Source organism: Sus scrofa, chromosome 5 (assembly GCF_054392235.1).
Source record: "Sus scrofa isolate SSC_HxYL_T2T_F1_AM1 chromosome 5, Sscrofa_HxYL_maternal_Yorkshire_Landrace_v2.0, whole genome shotgun sequence".
Taxonomy (NCBI): domain Eukaryota; kingdom Metazoa; phylum Chordata; class Mammalia; order Artiodactyla; family Suidae; genus Sus; species Sus scrofa.
In genome coordinates, this window is record NC_139387.1 from 43677878 (window position 1) to 43703224 (window position 25347).

The 25347-nt window shown below is 37.7% G+C and overlaps 1 protein-coding gene and 1 non-coding gene across 7 annotated transcripts in view; one reads left to right on the forward strand and one right to left on the reverse strand.

Annotated features, from left to right (window-relative positions):
* Positions 1–25347, reverse strand: part of OSBPL8 (oxysterol binding protein like 8) — a 176312-nt gene that overhangs the window by 145775 nt on the left and 5190 nt on the right. The window contains exon 1 of one of the 6 annotated variants that reach the window (XM_085025096.1): positions 4986–5091. The exons of the other annotated variants lie outside the window; for them this stretch is intronic. The gene's annotated coding sequence lies outside the window, so the exon portion shown is untranslated. Of the gene's footprint in view, positions 1–4985; positions 5092–25347 lie in introns of those variants that run through there. 6 annotated transcript variants of the gene reach the window in all.
* LOC146403345 (U6 spliceosomal RNA) lies at positions 21144–21250 on the forward strand. Its single transcript, XR_014804692.1, has one exon. It is a non-coding gene; the product is annotated as a U6 spliceosomal RNA (small nuclear RNA).

Genomic DNA, 25347 nt, shown 5'->3' on the forward strand with positions numbered 1-25347 from the left:
GAATAAATCATGTTAGGTCATCTTAGCAAATTTTAAAAGACAAGTCATACCAAGTATCTTTTCCAATTGCAATGTTATGAAACTAGAGATCTGTAACAAGGAAAACTGGAAAACTCATAAACATGTGTAAATTAAACAACAGACTCCTGAACAACCAATGGGTCAAAGAGGAACTCAAAGGGAAAATTTAAAAAAAAACAAATCTTGGAAGTTCCCGTCATGGCACAGCAGAAACGAATCCGACTAGGAACCATGAGGTTGCAGGTTTGATCCCGGCCTCGCTCAGTGGGTTAAGGATCCGGCATTGCTGTGAGCTGCGATGTAAGTCGCAGACACGGCTCGGATCTGGTGTTGCTGTGGCTATGGCCAGAGCTACAGCTCCAATTAGACCTGAGGCCTGGGAACCTCCATATGCCATGGGTGCAGCCCCAAAAAGACACACACACACAAAATTCCAACGGAATTTTTCCACTGAAATAGAAAAAGCAATTCTAAAATTCATATGGAACCACAAAAGATCCCAAGCAGCCCAAGCAACTTTCAAAAAGAAGTAACAAAGCTGGAGGCATCACACTTCATTCCAATCTGTACTGCAAAGCTGCAGTAATCAAAACAATATGATACTGGCATTAAAAAAAAGGCACATACAACAATGGAACAGAATCAAGAGCCCAGAAATAAACCTACACATGTATGGTCAACTAATATTTGACAAGGGAGCCAATAATAGTGGGGAAAGGATAGTCTCTTCAATGGATGGCATTGGGAAAACCAGAGAGCCACAGGCAATGCAATGAAACTATAGTGCTATATTACACCATACATACACACACAAAAAAAACCCAACTCAAAATGAATATAAGTCCTGACTGTAAAACTCCTAGAAATAAAAGGAAAAAGCTCCTTAGCATTGGTCTTGCCAATGATTTTTTTTTTTTGATATAACACCAAAAGCACAAACAACAAAAGCAAAAATAAACAAGTGGGACTACATAAAACTAAAAGGCTTCTGCACTGCCAGAGAAAAACAGAAATGGTAACCTAATGGCAACAGAAATGGCAACCTAGAGAATAGGGAAAAATAGTTTCAAACCACATATCTGATAAGGGGTTAATATCCAAAATACATAAGGAAAGAATACGATTCAATGGCAGAAAAATAATCTGATTTAAATATAGCTAGAGGACTTGAATAGACACTTTTCCAAATAAGATATATAGATGGCTAATGGGACATGAAAAACTGTTCAACATCACTAATCATCAGGGAAATGCAAATCAAAACCATGTAGATTTGTCTCACACCAGCTGGAATGGCCATTATCAAAAAGACAAAGGTAACAAATGCTGGTGAGGATATGGAGAAAAGGGAATGCTGTACGGCCACAATAGAAGAGTATGGAGGTTCCCCCAAAATTAAAATGGAGCAACCGTATGATCTAGCAACTCCACTGAGAATACATCTGAAGATGAAATCATTATCTTGAAGAAATATCCACACCCCCATGTTCATTTGCAGCATTATTCACAATAGCTAAGACAACCTAAAAGTCCATCAATAGATGAACAGCTAAAGAAAATGTGGTATATAGGTACAATGGAATATCATTCTGTCCATAAAAAAAGGAATTTCTTCCATTTGCAACAACATAGCTGGACCTTGAAGGCTAAGTAAAATAAGTCAGACAAAAAATACAAGCCAGGCAAATCAGTCCCTATCTGTATGATCTCTGAAAAACCTGAATCATGACCAAAGTGATCATATGAATCGAAAAATAATTAAAGAAGATCTATCCTAACAGGAGGCTCCATAAAGACTATCCATTGCTCCCTGCTCTTTAGATCTCAGGAGCTGCTCAAGTGTCTGTGCTTTCTAAAACTTACTGTTTCAGCTTTTATTTCCAGAGTATGAGCTTATCATTGTAGTGGTTTAAGTTAGCCAAAGAACCATAAATGGACATAGATACTATTTCAGCCACTTACAACCAAAATAGACAACCTTTGAATAATAAAACAAAATGAAAGTTAACTTTAAAATATTTTTAAATGAACTTACAAAAGTGAAATCAATGTCAGACCTGGAACATAAAACACCATATGTGCTACCATAAGAAAAAATACAGTAGCGTAATACTCACCTATGTGTTTCTGGCTAGGTGCTTTAACATCTTTAAATTGGATCTTTTATATAAACGTCATGCAAGATCAGGTTTTTATCAGAATCATAAGGCAAAAAGACTTAATTTAATCAGTATTGTTTAACCAAAAATGTGATCTCTACCTCAATTTCAGGTTGGATCTTACTATCCAAGGTGCTTCCTCTGGAGCCCCTGCTTCATACCTTCTCATCCACTATCAAGTGAAAGATTTTCAGTCAACTGCATGACTAGTACTAAGAAGAGAAACATATCTAAAAATATCTATTCAAGCAGCTGACTGACATTTCCATTTGTCTGACTGATCTTATAATCTACTGCAGTTTTTTTTGAAACAAATACAGAAGTAGACACAAAGTGATGACAAACCCTTTAAGGCCCAGGACCACAATCAACCTATACCAACAACTTAAAAAGGGGAAGCTATTAACTAACCTCTACATCATCACCTACCTGGTTTCTAAAATTCTAGTCTATGTCAAGTGCAAAGCTAAGAAACACCTTTCAGAGGAGAAATGTGATTTCAGTAGGAGGAAAAAATATACATATATTTCTGCTGTGGCTTAGGACTTATAATTCACTAGAGGTTAATTAAAATGCGTAATTGAGATCCATCAACATTTCTGGTATGTGAGCAATGAAGAAAATGGATATAAAATAAGCATGATAAAATCCCCACTTAGTAAAGCACACAATATAATTGGAAGAACCAAATATACACATGCAACATATCTATTATTGATTTGACAAAAAAACAATACACAGTTGAATACATGTTACATTTACCTTTTCTTCCATTACTTTTACTCCTAAGTAAGGGAAGGTGGTTTAAAAAAAGAAGAAAAGGTAAAAGCATCTGGGCACTGTCCTGAAACCAAGAACAGTATTCATTAACCCAGCACTTTTTACATGCAGGAGAAACTAAATTAAATTCAATCTGTGTCTAACATTTCTCTTCAATTCAACATGTTCCCATTAAGCACATACTATAGTTTTGGCAACTGCCATTAGAGTTCTTTAAATATTCAGGCAAAAGACAGTGATAGGTAAGAGTGGGATGTTTTTGTTAAAAAGAGGAGAAGAAAGTAGTTTCCATCGTGGTTCAGTAGTTAACGAATCCAACTAGGCACCAGGAGGTTGGGGGTTTGATCCCTGGCCTTGCTCAGTGGGTTAAGGATCCGGCGTTGCCACGAGTTGTGGTGTAGGTCACAGATGCGGCTCGGATCCCACGTTGCTGTGGCTCTGGCGTAGGCCCCTAGCCAGGGAACCTCCATATGCCGCGGGAGCGGCCCCAAAAATGGCAAAAAGACAAAAAAAGAAAAGAAAGAAAGAGGAGAAGAAGGAAAAGAAATATATGATCTTAAAGTAATTGCAAAGTGTTACAATTTCCTTTCCTGTCAAGTTTCATATTTGGTATTTAAACACTTGGCTTCTGGAACACACTTTTGCTGCTGCAGCCCCAATTTACTGACCTTCTCAAAAATCATATATATGTACCAACGGACTGTAGAGTTGCTTACTAGCAATGATAGTAAGACAACAGAAGAACCCCAATTACTACGTAATTTCTACTATCCCAGTTAACATCGTCCATAATACAAATAATATCTGCCCTGGAAAATACCAAGCACAATGTCTCTGCTGGTGGCAACATCTTCAAAAGCAGAAATCAACAAAAAAAAAAAAAAAAGAAAAAGAAAAATCAACAACACATACACAAACATGAGCAGTGAGGGCAAGGTAGGAAATTATGCAACGATTTTTCTTTCTATTTTCAAAATGATGTTCCGTTGGGGGATTTACACTATCTCCAAAATTTTAAAAATAAATTTAAAGAGCATGATGATATTGGCACACCACGTATATTATCAATGGAACAGAACAGGAAGACCAGAAATGGATCACACATACATGGTCAATTATCAAGAAAGGTGCCAAGGGAATACACTGGTAAAGGAAAATATTTTCAATAAAAACTAGATTATTAAGTAAAAGGAAAAAAACTTGGCTCTTACACTAAATCCAAAAACAACTCAAAAAGAATCACAGACCTAAATATAGAGGGCTACACTATAAAAATTCTAATAGGAGATCCTGTTGTAGCTCAGCTGTAAAGAACCCAACTATTAACCATGAGGACTCAGGCTTGATCCCTGGCCCCATTCAGTGGATTAAGGATCCAGTGTTGCCATGAGCTGTGGTGTAGGTCGCAGATGGGGCTCGGATCCCATGATGTGTCTGTGGTGTAGGCTGGCAGCTGCAGTTCCGATCTGACCCCTAACTTGGGAACTTCCATATGCCTTGGGTGCATCCCTAAAAATCAAACAAACAAACTTCTAGAATAAAACATGAGAGAAAATCTTCACCTTAGGGTAGGAAAAAAAATTTCTTAGGAGACCAAAAACACAAACCATGAAAGAAAAAACCGAAACACTGAAGTTCATAAAAATTAAAAGCTTCTAGGAACTTCCTGTTGTGGCTCAGCGGGTTAAGGACCCGACATTGTCTCCGTGAGAATGCAGGTTCTACCTGTGACCTAGCTCAGGAGGTTAAGAATCAGCACAGGTCATAAATGCATTGCTGTGCTGTAGTGTAGGCCAGCCACTCTAGCTCCGATTCGACTCCTGGCCCAAGAACTTCCATATGCCACAGCTGTGGTTGTTAAAAATAAATAAATAAATAAAAATAAGCTTCTCTTCAAAAATAAGAAAATGAAAACACAAACCACAGATGAGGTGAAAATGTGCACAATATACATATATATCTGACAAAGAATTGAGGTCCTGACTATCTAAAGAACTCTTAAAAGTCAACAAGAAAAGGAGTTACCTTCATGGCTCAGTGGTTAACAAATCCGACTAGGAACCATGAGCTTGCGGGTTCGATCCCTGGCCTTGCTCAGTGGGTTAAGGATCCAACATTGCTGTGACCTGTGGTGTAGGTCGCAGATGCAGCTTGGATCCCACGTTGCTGTGGTTGTGGCATAGGCCAGTGGCTACAGCTCCAATTAGACCCCTAGCCTGGGAAGCTCCACATGCCGCTAGTGTGCCCCTAAAAAGCAAAAAAAAAGAAAGAAAATTAAGGGTTGTTGGTGGGTTAAGTGGTAAAGAGCGGGAAAGGAAAAACTATAGAAATAGAGAAAGGCAGAATGACTCTGTAAAAAGCAATGTTTTTAAAAATCAGGAAAAAGTTAAAAATTTGACAAAGCTAAAAATAGGAAAATGTAAGGAAACTTATTTAATTTCATCCATAAAATGGGAATAACTCACAGGATGGCTATGCAAATTAGATGAGATAGGTAACATGACACCTGGCATATCATGGAAACAACTCAGAATAATTGAATCTATAGCTACCCATGTTAAGTGTTAAGGAGAAACCAAGAAAATAAATAATAGTTACATGCACTAAGGAGTTTCTAGAGATTTTAGATGCCAGTTTTAAAAGGAGAAAAGGAAATGGATGAAAGGATGCAGGTGGAGGGAATGGTAATATGCAGAAGAACGGAGGCAGAAAGGAGCAAGTCGTGTGTGGGAGATGGCAAAATTAGCGTGCCTGTGGCAGTAAGTCCATATAGGGAATAACAAAAAAAAAAAACAGGGTGATCTTCCCATCTGACGCAAATATTCATTTAAATTTTACAGTAGGATCCAGAATAGAACCTTCATCCACTTGATGCTATGATACAAAGTAAATACATCCAACTATTTAAAATAGGGGAGAAAAGTTCTTTCTGTTGAAAAAATATAAATACTTAACAATCATCAGATTCAGTCTCTTGGAGATTAGCTACAGTTCTTCCTCCAAAGAAAAAAAAATTATTAAAATGTAATTATAGCTAAGCAACATATGGACTTGCTGTGTAGCTGTCACTCTGCCCCTGAAATTATGAAGCATTCACATTCTCCAGAATCTGAATTCTGTAAGTGATAGTTATTTTGGAAAATGATACCAAAAAATCTCCCCAAAGAACTATCAGCTACAAGAATAATCTTATGGCATGCTACTTAAAAAGTATCAGAATGCTACATATATTTTCAGAGACCTGATGGTCAAGGTCAGAATTCCTGGATAATTATAATTCTGAAGTATTTTTACATATATACATTTTGAAGTGTTTCATAAAAGAATGCAGAGTTTGCATTCTTATGGCATTTAAACTAACTTAAATCTTTGCCAAGATTTTATGTATTTGGCAGAATAATTCCTTTCTATATTGAATATATAGAAAAGTGTCTTTTCAATGCTTTGTATCTGGGAAGACACAGCCAAAATAGTAATAATTTGAGCTATATTAGTTGCCAAAGTGAGAGAGATGTTCAGAAATGCAGAATGAGAAAGAGATATACAATGAGAGATATAATATTAAATAAAGGGCAACAATGCTGACCTTTAAACAGAGTAGCAGCAATATAGCTATGGTAAGGACAACAAAACTAAAGATTAAATTAAGTCAAGTCTATTACTGAGAAAGAATATTATGTAGTGACAGTCAGCTAACAAACAAGCTATATCAAAGCAATATCCAGTTAAAGGTCTTGGCCTAGAGTAGAGCATGTGAAGACTAAAGAATAACCTTGGAGCTCCCTGGTGGCTCAGTAGGTTAAGGTTTCAGCATTGCCATTGCTGAGGCTCTGATTACTGATGTGGCACAGGTTCAATCCCTGACCTGGGAACTCCTATGAGCCACGGGTACAACCAAAAAAAGAAAAAAAAAAGTGATGTTATTCACTTTTGCTTTCTTGGGCCCACATGTTATACAACAAAGTAATACCTCAAGTATTTATGAATACTTTAAAAAATTTACTACGTTATATCACACAGAATCACACATGCTTTTCTTTTTAAAAGTTACTTTATATGAGAGTATTTTATATTATAAAATGCTTTTCAAAGTATTTCCTATATGCACACTAAAAAAAGAAGTTCCTATTTTAAGAAATACATTAAAGAATTTTTTTTCAATAATAAGATTAGCAATGAAATGTTAGCTAAGAGCCATCCCTGTTTTCTGTTTCTGTTCTCTGTTGAAAGGAGATCTGGGGAGGCTGATACTGCTAAAGATTATTTCTTTTTAAAATGAAGATTGTGAAATTTTTTAAATCAAATACTTTCAAAATAATGAAAGGGATGACAGGAAACATGAAAGCAGGCTTTATCACTGTAAATAAACTTATTTTAGTTAAGAGGTGGGAAATTTGCCCATGGTGCATCTGCATTGCTCAGATTAGAGCTATGAGGAAGAGGTTCAAAATTTAAAGGAATAACAAAGTCCCTTATGCGAAGCCCTAAGAATTACTTTTGGATAAGTGGAGGGGAAAAAAGGTACCCTGAATCTCTTGCTTAGAGTGTGAAGTATACTTGGAGCCACCCACATTAGAACCATGCCATCCAACAACCACATATACAGAAAACAAAAATACATATTCTCAATAAAAATAAATTTAAACTAAAGCTCTCCTTGGGCAAGCTACTGTTGGAGTCATTAATTTTCTTAATTATTCATCTTTATATTTACTTGTGTCTCTGCCTTAATAAAATCCTATTTGGAAAAATATAACTTTTTTAAAGAGTTTAAGCAAACAAATCAAATGAAAAGGGCAAAAAAATTCAAAATATATAAAGGTGACAAGAAAATAATAGAAAAATACAAGCTGAAGATTAGGAATAAGAAAAGACTCCCTAAAAGTTTAATGGACAAGGAACACTATGGATAAGAAAAAAAGATGAAAAGAATTAAAAACAGAAAAAAATGAAAAGTAAACAACGTCAGCAACTTAAGACATTGAAAACAAGAAAACAAAATCTTTTAATAAATGTATTAATAATAAGAACAGAGCAATGTTAACTCAAAAGCTGGACACCTTCACTCACAGATTCTTTAAACTAAAACTGTTTTGCCTTCTCAAGTTTTTTGTGAAAATTTAACTGAGCAAACAGTCCCAAAGTGGAAAGCCAAAGAACAGAAAGCACAGCTCCCAGCCTCCTTCCTATCAATGGCTCCTATCCCTAGTGCTCTGGCTTTTCTTAGACACTTATGTGAGAAGATGCCACAATCTTAAAGAATGCTGAGCAGGCAGTAAGTCTCATTTGTCTTATCTTCCATGAACAAACAACCAATGGGTAAAACCAAACACAGACCCAAAGAGACCCACCCACATTCCACACTCCCAAAAAAGTGCTGTGAACCTCCAGTCAAAATTTTAATCAGCTCTAAGAAAGTTTCTTGCTTTTTGTGTTTTTTTAGAGGTCAGTGTCACCCTAAAAGCAACAGTTATGCCTACTAAGCACACTAGTAAATGGCAGAAAATCATCTTTTTCAATCCTGTTTCTAACATGCTTCCCCACCACTATTGTGGTTTTAATTCGGCAAAAACTTATCCCTTTAAGTGTTCACAGGTCAGTTAAGATAATCAATTTCCATGTAAAATTCAAGGAACTGTCTGCCCTTTGAAATCCTAGTATATCTAAATAAACCTTACAACTATGAGAAATCTTCAACCACTCATCATCTCTAAATTTTACAGATGAAAAAACTAAACACACAGGAATTAAGTGACTTGCCCAAGATCATGGAGCAAAAAGAGATCAAAATCCAAGTTTCTTAAATCTGAGTTTAACATTCTAAGAACAAAACATAAATTCAATGGAAGGAATTACTAGGATTCAGACTTTGGGATTTAATACGTACTAACTGGAGAAAAAAACTGCAAAACAGCATTACATTATAATCGCAGCTCTGTTTTTCAAACAATTATACATACATGTTATATAAATATAGATAGAAAGATAGATAGATATATCTACATCCATCCGTCTATCTACCTACCTATCTATCTATGTACATATATAAAGAGAGAGAGAAAGAAAGAAGGTAAAGGGAGAGATGGAGAAAGGGAAGAATACCTGAAGAATAATAGCAAACTGGTAAAAAGCAGACTGTTTGGGACATAAAGTAGAATCTAGTGGTAACAGAAATTAACTTTATGAGTTTCTATAGCTACCAAATTTTACAGTGAGCATATACTGATGTAATAACCATGTTTTTGCTTCTTAAAAAATTTAGACAAAAGTATTTCACCAAGAAAATGCATCTTAAAATGACTTAAGTCTCAGTCTCCCTCTCCCCCACCCCTTCCTCGTGTGCTGCACATCATGCACACATCCACATACACACACACCTCAAAAGATACTACTTCGTAATTGAGGTTGACCTTGAAATTACTTTAATTTGGTTTCACATTAAATGTGGTCTTCCTGAAGAATGGCATAACATTAACATGTTAGAGTAAGTCCAACAAGCTAGAGTAATTAAAGAAATTAAAAGTCTGAACTTGAATTATAAAATATATTTAAGGAGGTAAACTTTAGCTTCTTGGTAAGCTAAACTCTCACCTCCGTCTCATTAACTTATTATTATAGTAAAGCATTCCTTGCAAAATGGTAAAGACAACGATAAACTTGAGCTCAGTCTTCTACGTAAATTATGAATTTCAAAATCAATAGGTCCAAAGAGTGAGATTTTATTATATAGTTCTTAAAACAATCTTATGCTAGTTAGTTGCCCATCCAGGTTGTTTACTTTTATTTCCCATATTTTGGAATTTTAAATATCTGTCCAAAGAGTAAAGGATGTTTTAAATGAGTAAATTATATTTTCTTCATTCCTCTCTCCATTTACTTCTGAACCCAATGAAATCCAGTGCCTACCTCAGTAATTCCGCTACAATTACTCACACAAAGATCTTCTATTGCCAGAGTTCCCATGGTGTTGCAGCAGTAACAAATCCGACCAGTATCCATGAGGGTGTGGTTTCGATCCCTGGCATCACACACTGGGTTAAGGATCTGGCATTACTATGAGCTGTGGTGTAGGTCACAGACATGGCTTGGATCTGACGTTGCCATGGCTGTGGCATAGGCCAGCAGCTACAGCTCCAATTCGACCCCTAAAGCCTGGGAAATTCCATATGCCTCAGGTGGGGCCCTCAAAGGAAAAGAAAAAAAAAAACAAAGATTTTCCCATTGCCAAATTTAATGTTTCCTTTGCCATGCCTTTATCCCAAGAGGCTTCTGACTTTGAAGTCCCTCTAAGCAATCCTTTTCTGATTCTTTCACTACCTCCCCTCACTCTGTACAGGACTCAGACACTTAAGTGTCTCAAGGCTTCATTCTATTCAGAGCCTCTTCCTCTCATTTTCAACTACCACCTTAATGCAGTTACTCCCTATTCATATAACCAACCTAGAACTTTCTCCTACACCAAAACCATATATCTAATGACCTGAAGCAGAGGTTCAAAAACTTCAGGAAGCACCAGAATCACCTGGAAGGCCTGTTCAAAATCAGATTTCTAAGCTTCACCTTCAAAGCTGATTCAAGAGTCTTGGGAGAACCCAAGAATCTTCATTTCTAATAATGTTCCCAGGTGACACACTTTGAGAACCACTAACCTACAGGATTCTCCCTGGATAAGTCATAGATACCTTAATTTCAAAATGACCCAACGAGTCTCTCAGCTCTACCCTGGTGGCTTCCAAACTATCACAGAGCACCCAGAGTGATCGTTCTAAACTTGATCATACCATGATCCTTTGTTTTTGTTGTTGTTTGGGGGTTTTTTTGCTTTTTTTTTTTTTTCCTTTTTAGGGCTGGACCTGTGGCATATGGAAATTCCTGGGCTAAGGGTGGAATCAGAGCTGTAGCTGCTGGCCGATGCCACAGCCATAGCAATGCCAGATTTGGCCCACATCTGTGACCTACAGTGACGCTCACATCAACGCCAGATCCTTAACCCACTGAGTGAGGCCAGGGATCGAACCTGCATCCTCATGGATACTAGTCGAGTTTGTAACCCACTGAGCCATAACAGGAACTCGTGATTCTTTGTTTAAGATATTATTAATGGTTTCCAAGGACCTTAAGACAACAATCAAAATCCTTAACAGGGTCAATCAAGCCTCTCATGACCCAGCCTTGCCTACTGCGTCATATTGCTATCACTCTTATTTTTTTTTTTTTATACTCCAGACACAGTGGACTCTTTCATTTCCTAGCAAAAGCCAAGTTCCTTGCTGTTCCAGGATATTTAGATAAGATGTTCTGCCAGAAATATTCTTCTTTTCTCCCTCAGCTTAAGTCACCTTCCTTGGCTCCCCTGCCTCACTAGGTCAGCAAAATCTTCTATCACCCACTATTTCCTCCTCTTAGCACTGTCCACAATTGCGAAAATTAGTAGTTTACTATCTGTTCCAACCTTTCCTACCCACATAAACTCAGAGAGGTCACATCTCTAGTTTCCATTAAATTTTTAGCCCCTTGCATAATGACTTGCACTCAAATATCTGTTGAATTAAAGGCCTTGTAACATTAAATTATTTTGAAACCTCAAAAGAAAAAGTACTATTAAAAAGGGACTAGAGGCATTTTTTTAGAATCTTTTAATACTCACAAATGAAGAGGCTTCATTAAACTATACCATCTGGGAGTTGAAATAAAAAAATAACACCTTTGAGGAGTTCCCTTTGTGGCTCAAAGATTGATGAACCGGACTAGAATCTATGAGAATTCTAGTTTGGTCCCCAGCCTCGATCAGTGGGTTAAGGATCCAGTGTTGCCAGGAGCTGTGTAGGTCAGATCCCATGTTGCTGTGACTGTGGTGCAGGCTGGCAGCTGTAGCTCTGATTCCATATGCAGCAGGTGTGGCCCTAAAAATCAAAAACAAAAACAAACAAACAAACAAAAAAAACAAAAAACAAACCACCTTTGAAAAATAAAATGAAATCTTCCTATTCCGAGTTCCTCTGCAACAAGATACAAAGATATATTATTGCTTATTATCTGTACCAATAGAGTACAGCAGTGATATCCAAAAACAATTCAGTAATATATGCTTATAATGTGGTCTAGTATAATTTTTGCAAAAAAAAAAAAAAAACCTTACTATTATTTTACATGTAAACCTGAATTAAAGAATACATTCAGGGAGCTTCCGTCATGCGCAACGGAAATCCGACCAGGAACCATGAGGTTGTGGGTTCAATCCCTGGCCTTGCCCAGTGGGTTAAGGATCCAGCGTTGCCATGAGCTGTGGTGTAGGTCTCAGACACGGCTCGGACCTGGCATTGCTGTGGCTCTGGTGTAGGCTGGCAGCAACAGCTCTGATTAGACCCCTAGCCTGGGCACCTCCATATGCCATGGGTGTGGCCCTGAAAGGACAAAGGAGGAAAAAAAAAAAGTACATTCAGGCTTAGCAACAGAAGTGGTTTTAATTCATACTAGGAAACAGAATGGAATAGCTGTCTGGAATTATACCTAAACACAGATAAGCACAAATTACATAATAAATATGAATATAACCAAAGAACTAAATTATTATGAAAACAAATGTTATATAGATTCTGATCTCCTTTAAAATGGAAAGAATACCTGCCATGTATAATTAATTCATTCACCAACTCTTTTTCTCTCAAGTGCATGCTCAATCAGCATAGCACTGGCCTAAATGGCAGAAAACAAGTATAACTATCTTAGGATGTAACTTTAGGAGTTCATGTCGTAGTTCAGTGCATTCAATGGGTTAAGTACTCAATATTGTCTCTGTGAGGATGCAGGTTCAATTCCTCGCCTTGTTCAGTGGGTTAAGGATTCGGCACTGCCCCAGGCTGTGGCACAGGTCACAGATGTGGCCTGGATCTGGTGTTGCTGCTGCTGTGATGTAGGCCTGCAACTGTGGCTCTGATGCAACCCCTAGCTGGGGAACTTCCATTATGACAGGGGTGCAGCTGTAAAAAGAAAGAAAAAAGGGTGTAACTTTAACTAATATAGCAGAATTTACATCCGAATAAAGGTTATCTCCACTCAGAGTAGTCATTTTTAGAGATCATTTAAATTTGCCACCATACAAAACAATTCTGGAACTCTCCTCTTCACTTTCTTATAAATGACACAAAACTAACAGGTTTCATCCTCTTGGTCACTGGTTATTTTTAACTAAAAAGGGCATTTCTCACCTTGATCCTTAATTTTATGTATAATACCTGGTTCAGAATGACTTCCCGCTTTTTCCAAATATCAAATCCACTCTCAAGATACGTGATTCACTACCATAGAATATAGGTAAAAGAATGAGGCTGAAGGCACAAAAGTAATGTCAAAGAATAATTTTTAAAGTGTTTTTGAACAGTCACTAAATTCAAGGTAACTCCGAACACCTCAGTCGTATGTTTTAATACATTTATTTAAAAACTGGTCTCAAAGTTCCCACAGTGGCTCAGGGGAAACGAATCTGATTAGTAACCATGAGGACAGAGGTTCAATCCCTGGCCTCGCTCAGTGGGTTAAGGATCTGGTGTTGCTGTGAGCTGTGGTGTAGGTTGCTTGGATCTTGCACTGCTGTGGCTCTCACGCAGGCTAGCAGCTGTAGTTCCAATTCAACTCCTAGCCTGGGAACTTCCATGTGCTTGTGGGTGCGGCCCTAAAAAAGCAAAAAAAAAAAAAAAAAAATTTCTTTTTAATTAAAAAAAATTAAAACTGGTCATATTTTTACTTTGGGCACAACTTATAGATAGGCCTGATCCCTGACTTCTGGTTTTCCTGAGTAATAGATGATATAATAATGCAAAAGCACATTTACTCTAAAGTATAGATTAAGAAATGGAACAAATATTAAGAATAAAATCTGATAGTCTACTCTAACAACATGGCTTAGGGAGGAGGTATTATATACTAAAAAGAACATAGCTGTAGAATGAGATAAGCCAAAGTTAAACTCCTTGCTTGGCCCCTAGCAGTGGCTACATGATAGGGCATTTTACTTGAACATGGAGTCTTGTACAACAGCAATAACTCTATCTGTAAAATAGAAATAACAACACCTTTTTCAGAGCTATTATAAGGATTACATTACATAACATATTATCTGATTGGATTTCTAGCCCCTAACATTGTCAAGGAATCCTCAAAAGAACCTAAAAGGCTATCTGTTCTGAACTCTCCATTTTACTAAGACCCACAGAGACTAAGTGGTTTGCCAAGGTCACAAAGTTACTTAGCAGGAAAGACAATACTTCTGGCAGGTTTCTTATTTTCCCAGTGCATCTGTTTACTAAATCAGTTGGTGTTTGAAATGCTCTAAGTTACACAAGGCTGTGACATGGTGCCTCAAAGAGGGTTTCTGAGATGGTAATAACTCAAGGTGTATTAAGGACAGTGTTTGGAGATATGTCACTGGCAATCATGTATTAATTATTTAGCCTTATGTATTAAATGTCTTCCTTGGATTTTAAGTACTCATTTTTAAAGTCAGATGTTTTAAATTACAGCTAAAACCACCTCATTCTGCATAAATTTTCACTGTTTTCTTGAAAGGTTCTTTCCTAAGGAAAATACGAATCTTACTTTAAATCAAGATACCAGAAAAAAAGTGAATGTGTTTCTCATTAATTATAGCAACTGGTTATAATAAACCAAAAGACTCACCCCTGTTTCCTATAATTCAAACCCATACTTAAGCTGAGGGTTCTTTATTAAGGATCAAAGCTTGAAATGCAAGATCTAAAGTTAAGATAATCTCAAGGAATTTTATTACTGATTTTCTTATTCAATCCAAAAGCAATTTCTTCATATCATGATACAGACTAAGGATGGTTTTCTATCTTGGGCATGAAAGAAAAACGAGTGTCTGAGTACCTAACTCTGGCCTAGATGCTTCTGGGTTTTGAATTCGAGGTATAAATTACCACAACCAAAGTACTCATCATCTTTAATTTATCATGTAAGTAACCAAGACATATAATTACACTTCCACATGCCAATTCAAAAAGGATCTGAGAACCAACACAATTTTTAATATTTCAATTAAAAATGACTACCAAAAATGAGAAACTATGGAAATAACTCACATTGAAAAACTGTCCCTAAAAGAAAATTGATGGATATGGCGACAATGAAAAAATTTTTAGAGAATACCATAATTTGTCTTATAGCCAGCCATAAAATGCATCATTGATTAATTTCAACAGAAGTGTGAAGAGGCTAATTATTACTACTGCAAATTAAGAAGTCCCAAAAGATAACCAAATAAGACCTTGTTAGTTAAGATACTAAATATGTTAAGCAATGAACCTCTTAAATGAATCTCTGTTTTGACAGAGGAATTTTTCCTTAGTAATGACAGGGTATTATTTTTTTAGTTCCTTTACCATAATCCTAAATTTTAGGGACAATAAAGATAAAAAAACATAATTCCCCAAATAATCAAACCTTTGAAAACAGTCAAAGTACTATCTATATAATGCTGAAATTCCTATTTAAAAAATTTCAGGAACAGAGAGAAAAAGTACCAAAACCATAAATATAATAGAAGCAGAAAAGGGCACCATAATGAGGAAAGTATGACAGGTATCTGAAAGAGAAAATGCTTAGAAAATATAAAAAAGATAAAGCAAGAGATATAACCATGATCTAACCAAATCTCTAGATTCTAAAACCAAGAGTTTCACAGAATATAGAGAAAGTTCACAAAACAATCAGCAAATAGATGTCAAATGCATTAGGGAATATTTACAATTTTGACTCCCTCTACACTGAGCAAATAAAGAAACTGCATAAGAGCCAATTTCTTTTCTAAGCTACTTTAAAATTCAAATAATTATGTACCATGTAGGTTCCACAGTATCTTACATAATCAGGTCAAATCTAGAGACTTAAACCTTCCAAATCACAACACTTTTGACAGGATTTCAACTTCAAAGTAGTCAGCATTTTAAAAATCTGGATTGTATAAACTTCTAATTGCAAGAGAATTATAACTCCAGTGATAAAGGACACATTCCAGCAGTCAAAGCCATAAATGTAGAAGAAAGAACTATAGTTTCATGAGAGAAAGACTGAAGAGTAACAGAGAAATGCAGCAATGACAGAAGAGAGGGAAAATAGAGAAATTTATTTTCCCAGGATAAATTATAATCAATCAATTTTACTGAAGATTCAGGAAAGGAGACTAGGAAATAGAGAGGAAAAGGTATATAAAATGTTAAACAATGCTGGAAAATTTTTTTGAGTAAAGGAGATGAAAATTCAGGCCTTCAACGAACCTGCTAAGCAATCCAAGCCCAATATTTAAAGTGCCCAAAAAAAGGTAGAAGAGGAGGAAAAGTATTAGAGAAAAATATCAATAACCAAAGAACCAGAGTAGCTATAACAGTTAAGGCAGACAAGTAAATGAAGAAGAATAATAACACCTCTCCTGCCTAGACACAGTTGAGAAACAAGAAAATAAGCAATGAATAATCAAAATCTCACAAGAGCCAGGGGCTTATAGCTGACATGCCAGTCCCTAGACCAAAGTCACTATTTTATGCACTATTTTATGTCTCATTCAGTTTCCACGTATCAAACTAGAAGTGGCGAGACAATCATAATGACATGTACAAGTTGGGGCAGGTGAAAACAGAAGAGGAAGCAGAAAAACTAAGAAGCAAATAAGAATTCAAGAAGCATATGAGTTTTAGGACCAACTGGCAAAAAGATACAAATACCTCTACAAATCAAGAGTAAAGAAATATCACTCTATTTCAACACAGGATCATGATCATAATTTCTATGAATAAACCTGCATTAACAAAAAAAAAAAAAAAAGGAAAGGTCTCCAATAAAAGATGATGAACTGAATATAAATTTTTCCCTCATTATTCCACATATCCCACTGAAATAAAAACAATTCAGGAGTTCCTGAAGAGGCTCAGCAGAAGCAAATTTGACTAGTAACCATGAGGACGCAGGTTCGATCCCTGGCCTTGCTCTAAGGATCCAGTGTTGCCATGAGCTGTGGTGTAAGTCGCAGACAGGACTCGGATCCCAAATTGTTGTGGCTGTGGCATAGACTGGTAGCTGCAGCTCTGATTTGGCCCCTAGCCTGCGAACCTCTATATGCTGCAAGTGCAGCCCTTAAAAAAAAAAAAAAAAAAAAAAAAAAAAAAGACAAGAAACAGTTCATACAGGAAAAAAAAAAAAAAAAAGGAAGAGCAAAGAATTTAAAATGGGGATGGGGCAACAACAGAGAGATGAGGGAGTGGGAGGTATGAACTACTGAGTAGGGAATTCCCATTATGGCTCAGTGGTAACAAACCTGACTACTATCCATGAGTAGGATCTGGGTTGTTCAATCCTTGGCCTCGATCAGTGGGTTAAGGACCGGGCGTGGCTGTGAGCTGTACTGTAGCTTTCAGATTCAGCTTGGATCTGGCATTGCTGTGGCTGTGGTGTAGGCTGGCAACTGCAGCTCCGATTCAACCCCTAGCCTGGGAACTTCCACATGCTGTTGCTGCAGCCCTAAAAAAAAAAGCCCCAAAAATACTGAGCAGTAGGCTCAAGGATATACTGTACAATACAAGAAATATAGCCAATATTTTGTAATAGCTATAAATGGAAACAACCTTTAAGAGTTGTATAAAATAAAGTTAAATTGAAAGAAAGACATATACACATAAAAAGTGGGGACAGAGTAGAGAGGGAAGTCAACAAATTTCTGAAAGAAGAAAGTAGATGTGATACTGATTGCTATAACAAGCAGAGGGGGCCACAGCCTCATTATACCTTTAAGAATGATGCAAATGGTTGAGAACCAATACATCTGAGAGAACCCCTAGAGAAACACGATTGCACAGTAAATGGTTCAGCAAAGAGTGGGAATAAATAGTGGGGCTAAAAATAGGAGAATTATATATTACCTGATTACAAGGAACAACTACATTTTCCCATCCTCCATCTCCCAGCAGCACCTAAACAATTGGCATTTACTCCCTAGCAAAAAGACAGTCAACTTTTCTCAAGATAAAGCAAAAAACTGGGGATGCTGGTGCAGAGTAATAAATCCTTCTTATCTGGCATTTTGAGGGTCCACAGCCTGGAAGCTGGTGCCCCTTCCTCTTACCCCAAAACAATGCTTGACAATAGGCCATACCCTATACTATCTTGCTCCTAAAGTGCTGTGCCCAGAATTTCCATTCAAAGGAAAAACCTAATAGGGAAAACAGTCTCAGGAACAGGGAGGGGAATATCCAGATCAGGAAGCCAGTCTTTTTTCTGTCACATGAAGACAACCAAGCATCATCAGGCATATAAAGAAAACTAAGCATGAAAAAAAAATTTATAAAAACAAGTATAAGGAACTCCCATGGTGGCACAGCACAAACAATTCAACTAGGAGCCATGAGGTTACATGTTTGATCCCTGGCCTCCCTCAGTGGGTTAAAGATCTGGCATTGCCATGAGCTGTGGTGTAGATCACAGACACAGCTCAGATCTCACATTGCTGTGGCTGTGGTGTAGGCCAGCAGCTGTAGCTCCAACTGGACCCCTAGCCTGGGAACCTCCACGTGCCTTGGGTGCAGTCCTAAAAACCAAAAAGTCTAAAAGCTGATGAGATGTAAAAAGGAAATAACTGAGGAAACACAAAATATCTTTTAAACATCTACTTTGCATATTGTGAGACCGGGGAGAGTGTTACAGCATAAAACAAGAAAAGAAAGGCAGGAAAAAAAATAAGCAAATTCATAGATTATCCCACCCCCTCAAAAAAATCCCTTGAACACAGAGCAAAGAGAATCATAAAATATGAAATTAAAAATGAGATGAGGGGAGTTCCCATTGTGGCTCAGTGGAAATGATTCTGACTAGTATTCATGAGGATGCAGGCCCAACCCCTGGCCTCACTCATTGAATTAAGGATTCGGCATTGCCTTGAGCTGTGATGTAGGTTGCAGATGCAGCTCGGATCTAGCATTGCTGTGGCTGCGGTGTAGGCCAGTGGCTACAGCTCCAAAAAAAATGAGATGAGGATCAGTCCAGGAGAGAAAACATCCCCTAATGAAGCAGAAGAAAACAAGAAAATGAAGGGAGGAAAATATCAAAGACAGAAGAGAATTTCTCAGAGTTGAAGAATCTGATTCAAACAATAAGGGCAACTAAGTGCCTAGAAAAATAATTTCTCAGAGTTGAAGAATTTGATTCAAACAATAAGGGCAACTGAGTGCCTAGAACAAATAACCAAAACAAAACAAAATGAAGTGTAGACCTCATTATGACTTTGCAACAGAAAGACAAAACAGAGAAGATACTAAAAGTTTTTAGACAGAAAAAAATAAAGAACTAACCACCTTAAAAAGGATAATGAATTAGACAACACAGGACTTCTAATCAGCAGCCCTGGTTGCTGGAAGACAACCAAGCAATGCTTTCAGAGTTCCAAAGGAATATTATTTGGAACCTATAACATTGTGCCCATATTATCAGTCAAATGGGAGGATAGAATGAAAACATTTTATATACAGAAGAATTCAGAATATGTGACTCTCAAACACTTTTTAGGGAAGTTACTTAAAGATGTACTTCAGAAAAAAAAATCAAGTAAATTTAGTTAAAAAAGGAGGGTATATAACAAAATGGACCCAATCCAAGAGGACAGTGAAAGAAGTTCCTAGTCCAAACTGAAATAGAATGTTTTTAAAAAATTAAAAAATTAAATTAAATTAAATTAAATTAAATTAAAAACAAAAAAACCCCAAACAGACAACTTCCAGATTTTTTCTTTTTTCTTTTTTTTTTGCTTTTTAGGGCTGCACCCACAGCATATGGATGTTCCCAGGCTAGGGGTCCAATTGGAGCTACAGTTGCCGGCCTATGCTACAGCCACAGCAACGCCAGATCCAAGCCGCGCCTGCGACCTATACCACAGCTCACAGAAAGGCCAGATCCATAACCCACTGAGCAAGGCCAGGGATCGGACCCGCAACCTCATGGCTCCTCGTCAGAATTTTTTCTGATGTAAGCCGAGAACTCCAGATAATTAAGGAACACAATATAAGAGGTAGTATGCTGAAGAGTTAGAGGGGAGATTCTGATAAAAGTATACAACACCAAAAAAAAAGGTGCACAATATAAGAGGTAGTATGCTGAAGAGTTAGAGGGGAGATTCTGATAAAAGTATACAACACCAAAAAAAAGGTGCAATTAGAAACACCAAGAACAAAGGAGGTCATGTCCACTATTTTTAACTCAATGGCTACATTCTAAAAAACTAATAAAATCCACTGGACCTTGATGGTATCAAGGTATTTTTCTTCAAGTGGCCCAAGGGATGCTTAAAAGGATCTGTAGGAAAGAAATCATAATCTGAGCATCCTACCTGTCCTAGCATTAAATGATATTTACATTGTCATAACATCAAAACTATTTATTGGTTTTTGTTATTTTGAGATGGATGTATGAACATGACAGCTAGGGCTGGTGGGATGGGGGAAATGTGTTTAGGAAATAAGAAACATAGCTACCAGGTTAGAAAGAAAAAGAAGAAAGAAAAAATGGAAAATCTAGGCACTAAGGTGATAAATTAATAAGTATAAATCAACATTCAATAGAAACTAGTGTGTTTTTGGAGTTCCCGTCGTGGCACAGTGGTTAACGAATCTGACTAGGAACCGTGAGGTTGTGAGTTCGATCCCTGGCCTCGCTCATTGGGTTAAGGATCTGGCATTGCCGCGAGCTGTGGTGTAGGTCACAAACTTGGTTCAGATTCCCAGTTGCTATGGTTCTGGCATAGGCCAGCAGCCACAGCTCCGATTAGATACACCCCTAGCCTGAGAACCTCCATATGCCATGGGAGCAGCCCTAGAAAAGGCAAAAAAGAAACAAAAAAGAAACTAGTGCCTTTTATAGAAACAACAAAGCTTTCTTTGTGGTATATTCATAAACAAACCTCCCCTATGAACTACACCCATCTCCTAAGAGAAGAAAAAGTCCTTTAATTAAAGATAAGTTTCTTTCAGTTTAAAATAATTTCTTTCAGGAGTTCCCTTGTGGGACAGCGGGTTAAGGATTCAGCATTGTCACTATAGCAGCTCAGGTCGCTGCTGTGGCACAGCTCTGATCCCTGGCCTGGGAACTTCCACATGCTGCAAGCATGGCCAAAAAATAAAAATAAAAGTAGTGCTCCCTTCAGCAGCACATATACTAAAACTGGAACGATACAGAGAGGATTAGCACAACCCCTGAGTAAGGATGACATGCAAATTTGTGAAGCATTCCATATTTTTATGCAGCTAGAGATTATCATACTAAGTGAAGTAAGTCAGAAAGAGAAAGACAAATACCATATATCACTTATATGTGGAATATAAAACATGGCACAAATGAACCTATCTACAAAATAGAAAGAGACATAGAGAACAGACTTGTCATTGCCAAGGAGGATGGGAGAGAGAATGTGATGGGCTGGGAATTTGGGATTGGTAGATGCAAACTATTATATTTAGAATGGATAAGCAATGAGTTCCTACTGTACAGCTCAGGGAACTATACCCAGTCTCTTGGGATAAACCATGATGGAAGATAATATAAAAAAGAGAACATATACACACACACGCGCACATATATGTATGATTGGGTTACTTTGCTATACAGCAGAAATTGGCACAACATTGTAAATCAACTATAATAAAAATTTTAAACTAATACGTAAAATTAAAATAAAATAAATTTGGGGGGATTAACTCAGTGGTGGCTCTCCGCTGGGGGTGATTGTGCCCCCCTCCCGCAAGGGTATTTGGCAAGGTCTAGAGACATTTTTGGTTGCAAAATTCGTGAAGTGCTGCTGAGATCTAATGGGTAGAGGGTAGGGATGCCGCTATATGGTCTACAGTGTGCAGGACAGACCGCACCACAACTAAGAATTATCCAGCCCAAAATGTCAATAGAGCAGGTTGGAGAACCCCAGCATTATGGGAACATTTCAGACTTTCATAGAAAAATTCATAATGTCTCTGTCCCTCATCCTTTAATGGTATCTGGATATGGACAAAAGCTTTCATGGGCACAGGGGATATTATGATTGGTCTGAATCTAGACCAATGTACCACACTCTGGGTGCTAACGAGCCTCTGAGATTTGATGCAATCATAATGGCATATGCTGATGAGTATGTTGGAAGAGCATCCAGTGTCTCCTAACTTAGTCCTAGGCCCCTTGGCTCTCAGCTCCTACTGAGGGCTCCATACCCTTTCTACGCAGCCCATACATAGACCATACATAGAGTTAAGACAACACTAGCTGCTTAACGCATAAACATCAATTTTTTCAGTAATTTCACGCAACTAAAATGTCTCATTAAAATTACAGTCTATCATGAGTGCTCCTGTTTGATGCACAGCTTTCTTCCACATGGTAATCTAGGAACTTGATATCCTCCCAATCTTATGGCTCTATCACACCAAAGAGGCTCAGCCTCTGCACCTGGTGCTTGGCTTGGAAGGGAAGGTGGAGAAAGACAGCTGCTTTCTCCCACCTCAACTCGGAAGTGACAACACATCACTCCCATTCACGTTCCACTGGTAAAAAACAGTCATCTGGCCCCACTGAGATGCAGAAAAGGAGGATAGGGACAGAGGCAAGAATGACAGAAATGTGTTGCTGGCTGGGCAACCACTTCCCAGTGTTAGCTATACTACAGCAAGAGAGAGCACAAATTCTGCTGGGCATTGAGCTGAACCTGCCACAGCTGCCCTCTCCACAACCTCTACTGCCTGGTCTTCACAACAGCAGCCTCATGACAGGTTTGCTGGCCCTCACTCTGTTAACTTCTATTTCCTTCACTAGGATTATGTGAGAATTTCCAGATCTCTTTTATACCACGTAAGAACCACAGGGTGCATCTCTAGGCCTCACTTTACCTAAATACACCATTTTCTTCCCCTGCAGCCATCTCATGTCAGCATAGGGCTGGGTACAGGGCAATAACTAGTTAAGTGACTGTGCAGGTTCTCAACATAAGCAGTCTGGCTCCAGAGCCTGTGCTATTCTGCCTCTCCAGAGTTCTAAAATGATAGGTAATAAGAAAGTCCTTCTATGATGATAAGTCAATATTTATAACGGATCCACATCTAGAAAACAGCATAGAACTATTACAAACTCCCCACTACAATGCACAGCACTGTTTTTCTTTACTTCTGGAACCCTGATACTAAATGTTGTCATGGTCAAAACAACAGGCAAAACTCATGTTCAGAAGTTTCTCACTAAACTTTTTTATTTTTTGTCTTTTTAGGGCAGCACTCTCGGCATATGGAGGTTCCCAAGCCAGGGGTCGAATCAGAGCTGCAGCTGCCGGCCTATGCCAGAGCCACAGCAACACGGGATCTGAGCTGCGTCTGCAAGCTACACCACAGCTCACATCAACCCCAGACCCTTAACCCACTGAGCAAGGCCCGGGATTGAACCCACGTCCTCAGGGATGCTACTTGGGTTCATTAACCGCTGAGCCACAAGAGGAACTCCTCTCACCATACTTTCTACAGGAATAATGTATCTGCGCCCTCATGTCCAAGACATCCCACTTCATTCTTAGCCAGTAATAGTGTTACCTAGACTGAACACCTCTCTCCCCAAATCTACTAAACTGTCACCCCATTAAAACATACCTACACAGATTTCATAATTTTCATAAAAGGCCTGAGCCTTTTATTAGTTACGTAATCCGACACACTACTCCTGCTAATAGTGGCATTTGGCTGCCAAAAAAGAAGTTACTTTAGTGGTGGACATTTTGATAAGATAGACTTCAATCATACTGATCTATGTCCCTCAAGTATCATTCATAAAAACTATCCATACTAATTCTGTGCATCAGTGCTACTCTTTAAAAAAAAAAAAAATATGACTTTGGGAGTCCCCACTGTGCCTCAGCAGGTTAAGAACCCAACACTATGTCTGTGAGGATGAGGGTTCAATCCCTGGCCTGGCTCAGTGGATTAAGGATCCGGCGTTGCCACAAGCTGTGGTGTAAATTGCAGATAGGGCTCAGATCTTGGGTTGCTGTGGCTGTGGCACAGGCTGGCAGCTGCAGCTATGATTTGACCCCAGCCCAGGAACTTCCATATGCCATTAGACCGGCTATAAAAAGAAAACAAAAAACAAAAAAAGTAGGAGTTTAAAAATTGTAACAAGTCACCTTAAAATACCATATCTACTATGTTCTTATAGTTCTAATTTAGTCTGAAATGTCCTAGTGAGAAAATGGCAACTGAATGTACATTAAAGAATCATTTATTTACTCCAAGTAAAAAAAAAAAATAGGATGTCAAACACTCATGAAATGAGAAAAATCGAGGCTATATGCCATCTTATTACTGACTGTATTTTCCAAATCATCAAGTTAAAATAGACTGAAAAAGATCATAAAGGTCAAGAACAATCACAAGGGGCAACTGCAAATAAACTACAGAAGGCAGTAAAAGGCAATGGTTAAAAGGACAAGTTCTGATGTCAAAGGTCAGGTTAAACCTTGAATTCAAATCCTTTTGGTAAGCTCCACCACCTGCTATTTAGCCTCCCCGTGACTCAGGTTTAGTTCAAATCCTGGTTCTATGGCCTACTAATTAATCTCTCAGAGCTTCTGATATTTAAAAAAGGACAAAGAGGAGTTCCTGCTGTGACACAGTGGGTTAAGAACCTGATTGCAGTGGCTTAGATTGCTGCAGAGGGTTTGATCCCCGGCCTGACACAGTGGGTTAAAGGATCTGGCACTGCTGCAGCCACAGGCTAGGATTCAGTCCCTGGCCCAGGAACTTCCATATGCTACAGATGTGGCCATAAAAAAAATTAAAAATAAATAAATAAATAAATAAACACAAAAAAATAGTCTGATTTGGGTGGTCATTGTCAAGTACACATATATGTCAAATACCTGATACATAGTTAGTGGTCAACACATATAAGCAATTATTATTATTATGACCTCTTAGGTGTCCTACTAAGACACCTTCAAGAACTATCAATGTCTCTCTGAATCCATCATTTTTTAAAAACCCTGAATCAAAAGTTTCTCCTTTTTAAGCTGAAAAGAGTCTTCAAGCTCAAAAACCATTTCCTCTTTTTTTTTTCAGTCTTTTATGAATATGGAAAATGGTGGGTAACTGACTTATCATTTGAAGAGTCAAGACTCCTTTTAGTCTATTTATAATAAAATTCCCTTCCAAATCTTACACAAAGAACAGCCTGCTCCATGGATTTAAACACTACAAAAAGTTCTCGAAGTATAATGAAATTTTGAGAGTCATAAAAGAACAGCTACTGGAGCAAAAAGCTTAGATAAGAAATGATGCAAAAGTCTATTAGCCTGTTCAAAAAATATTGAATT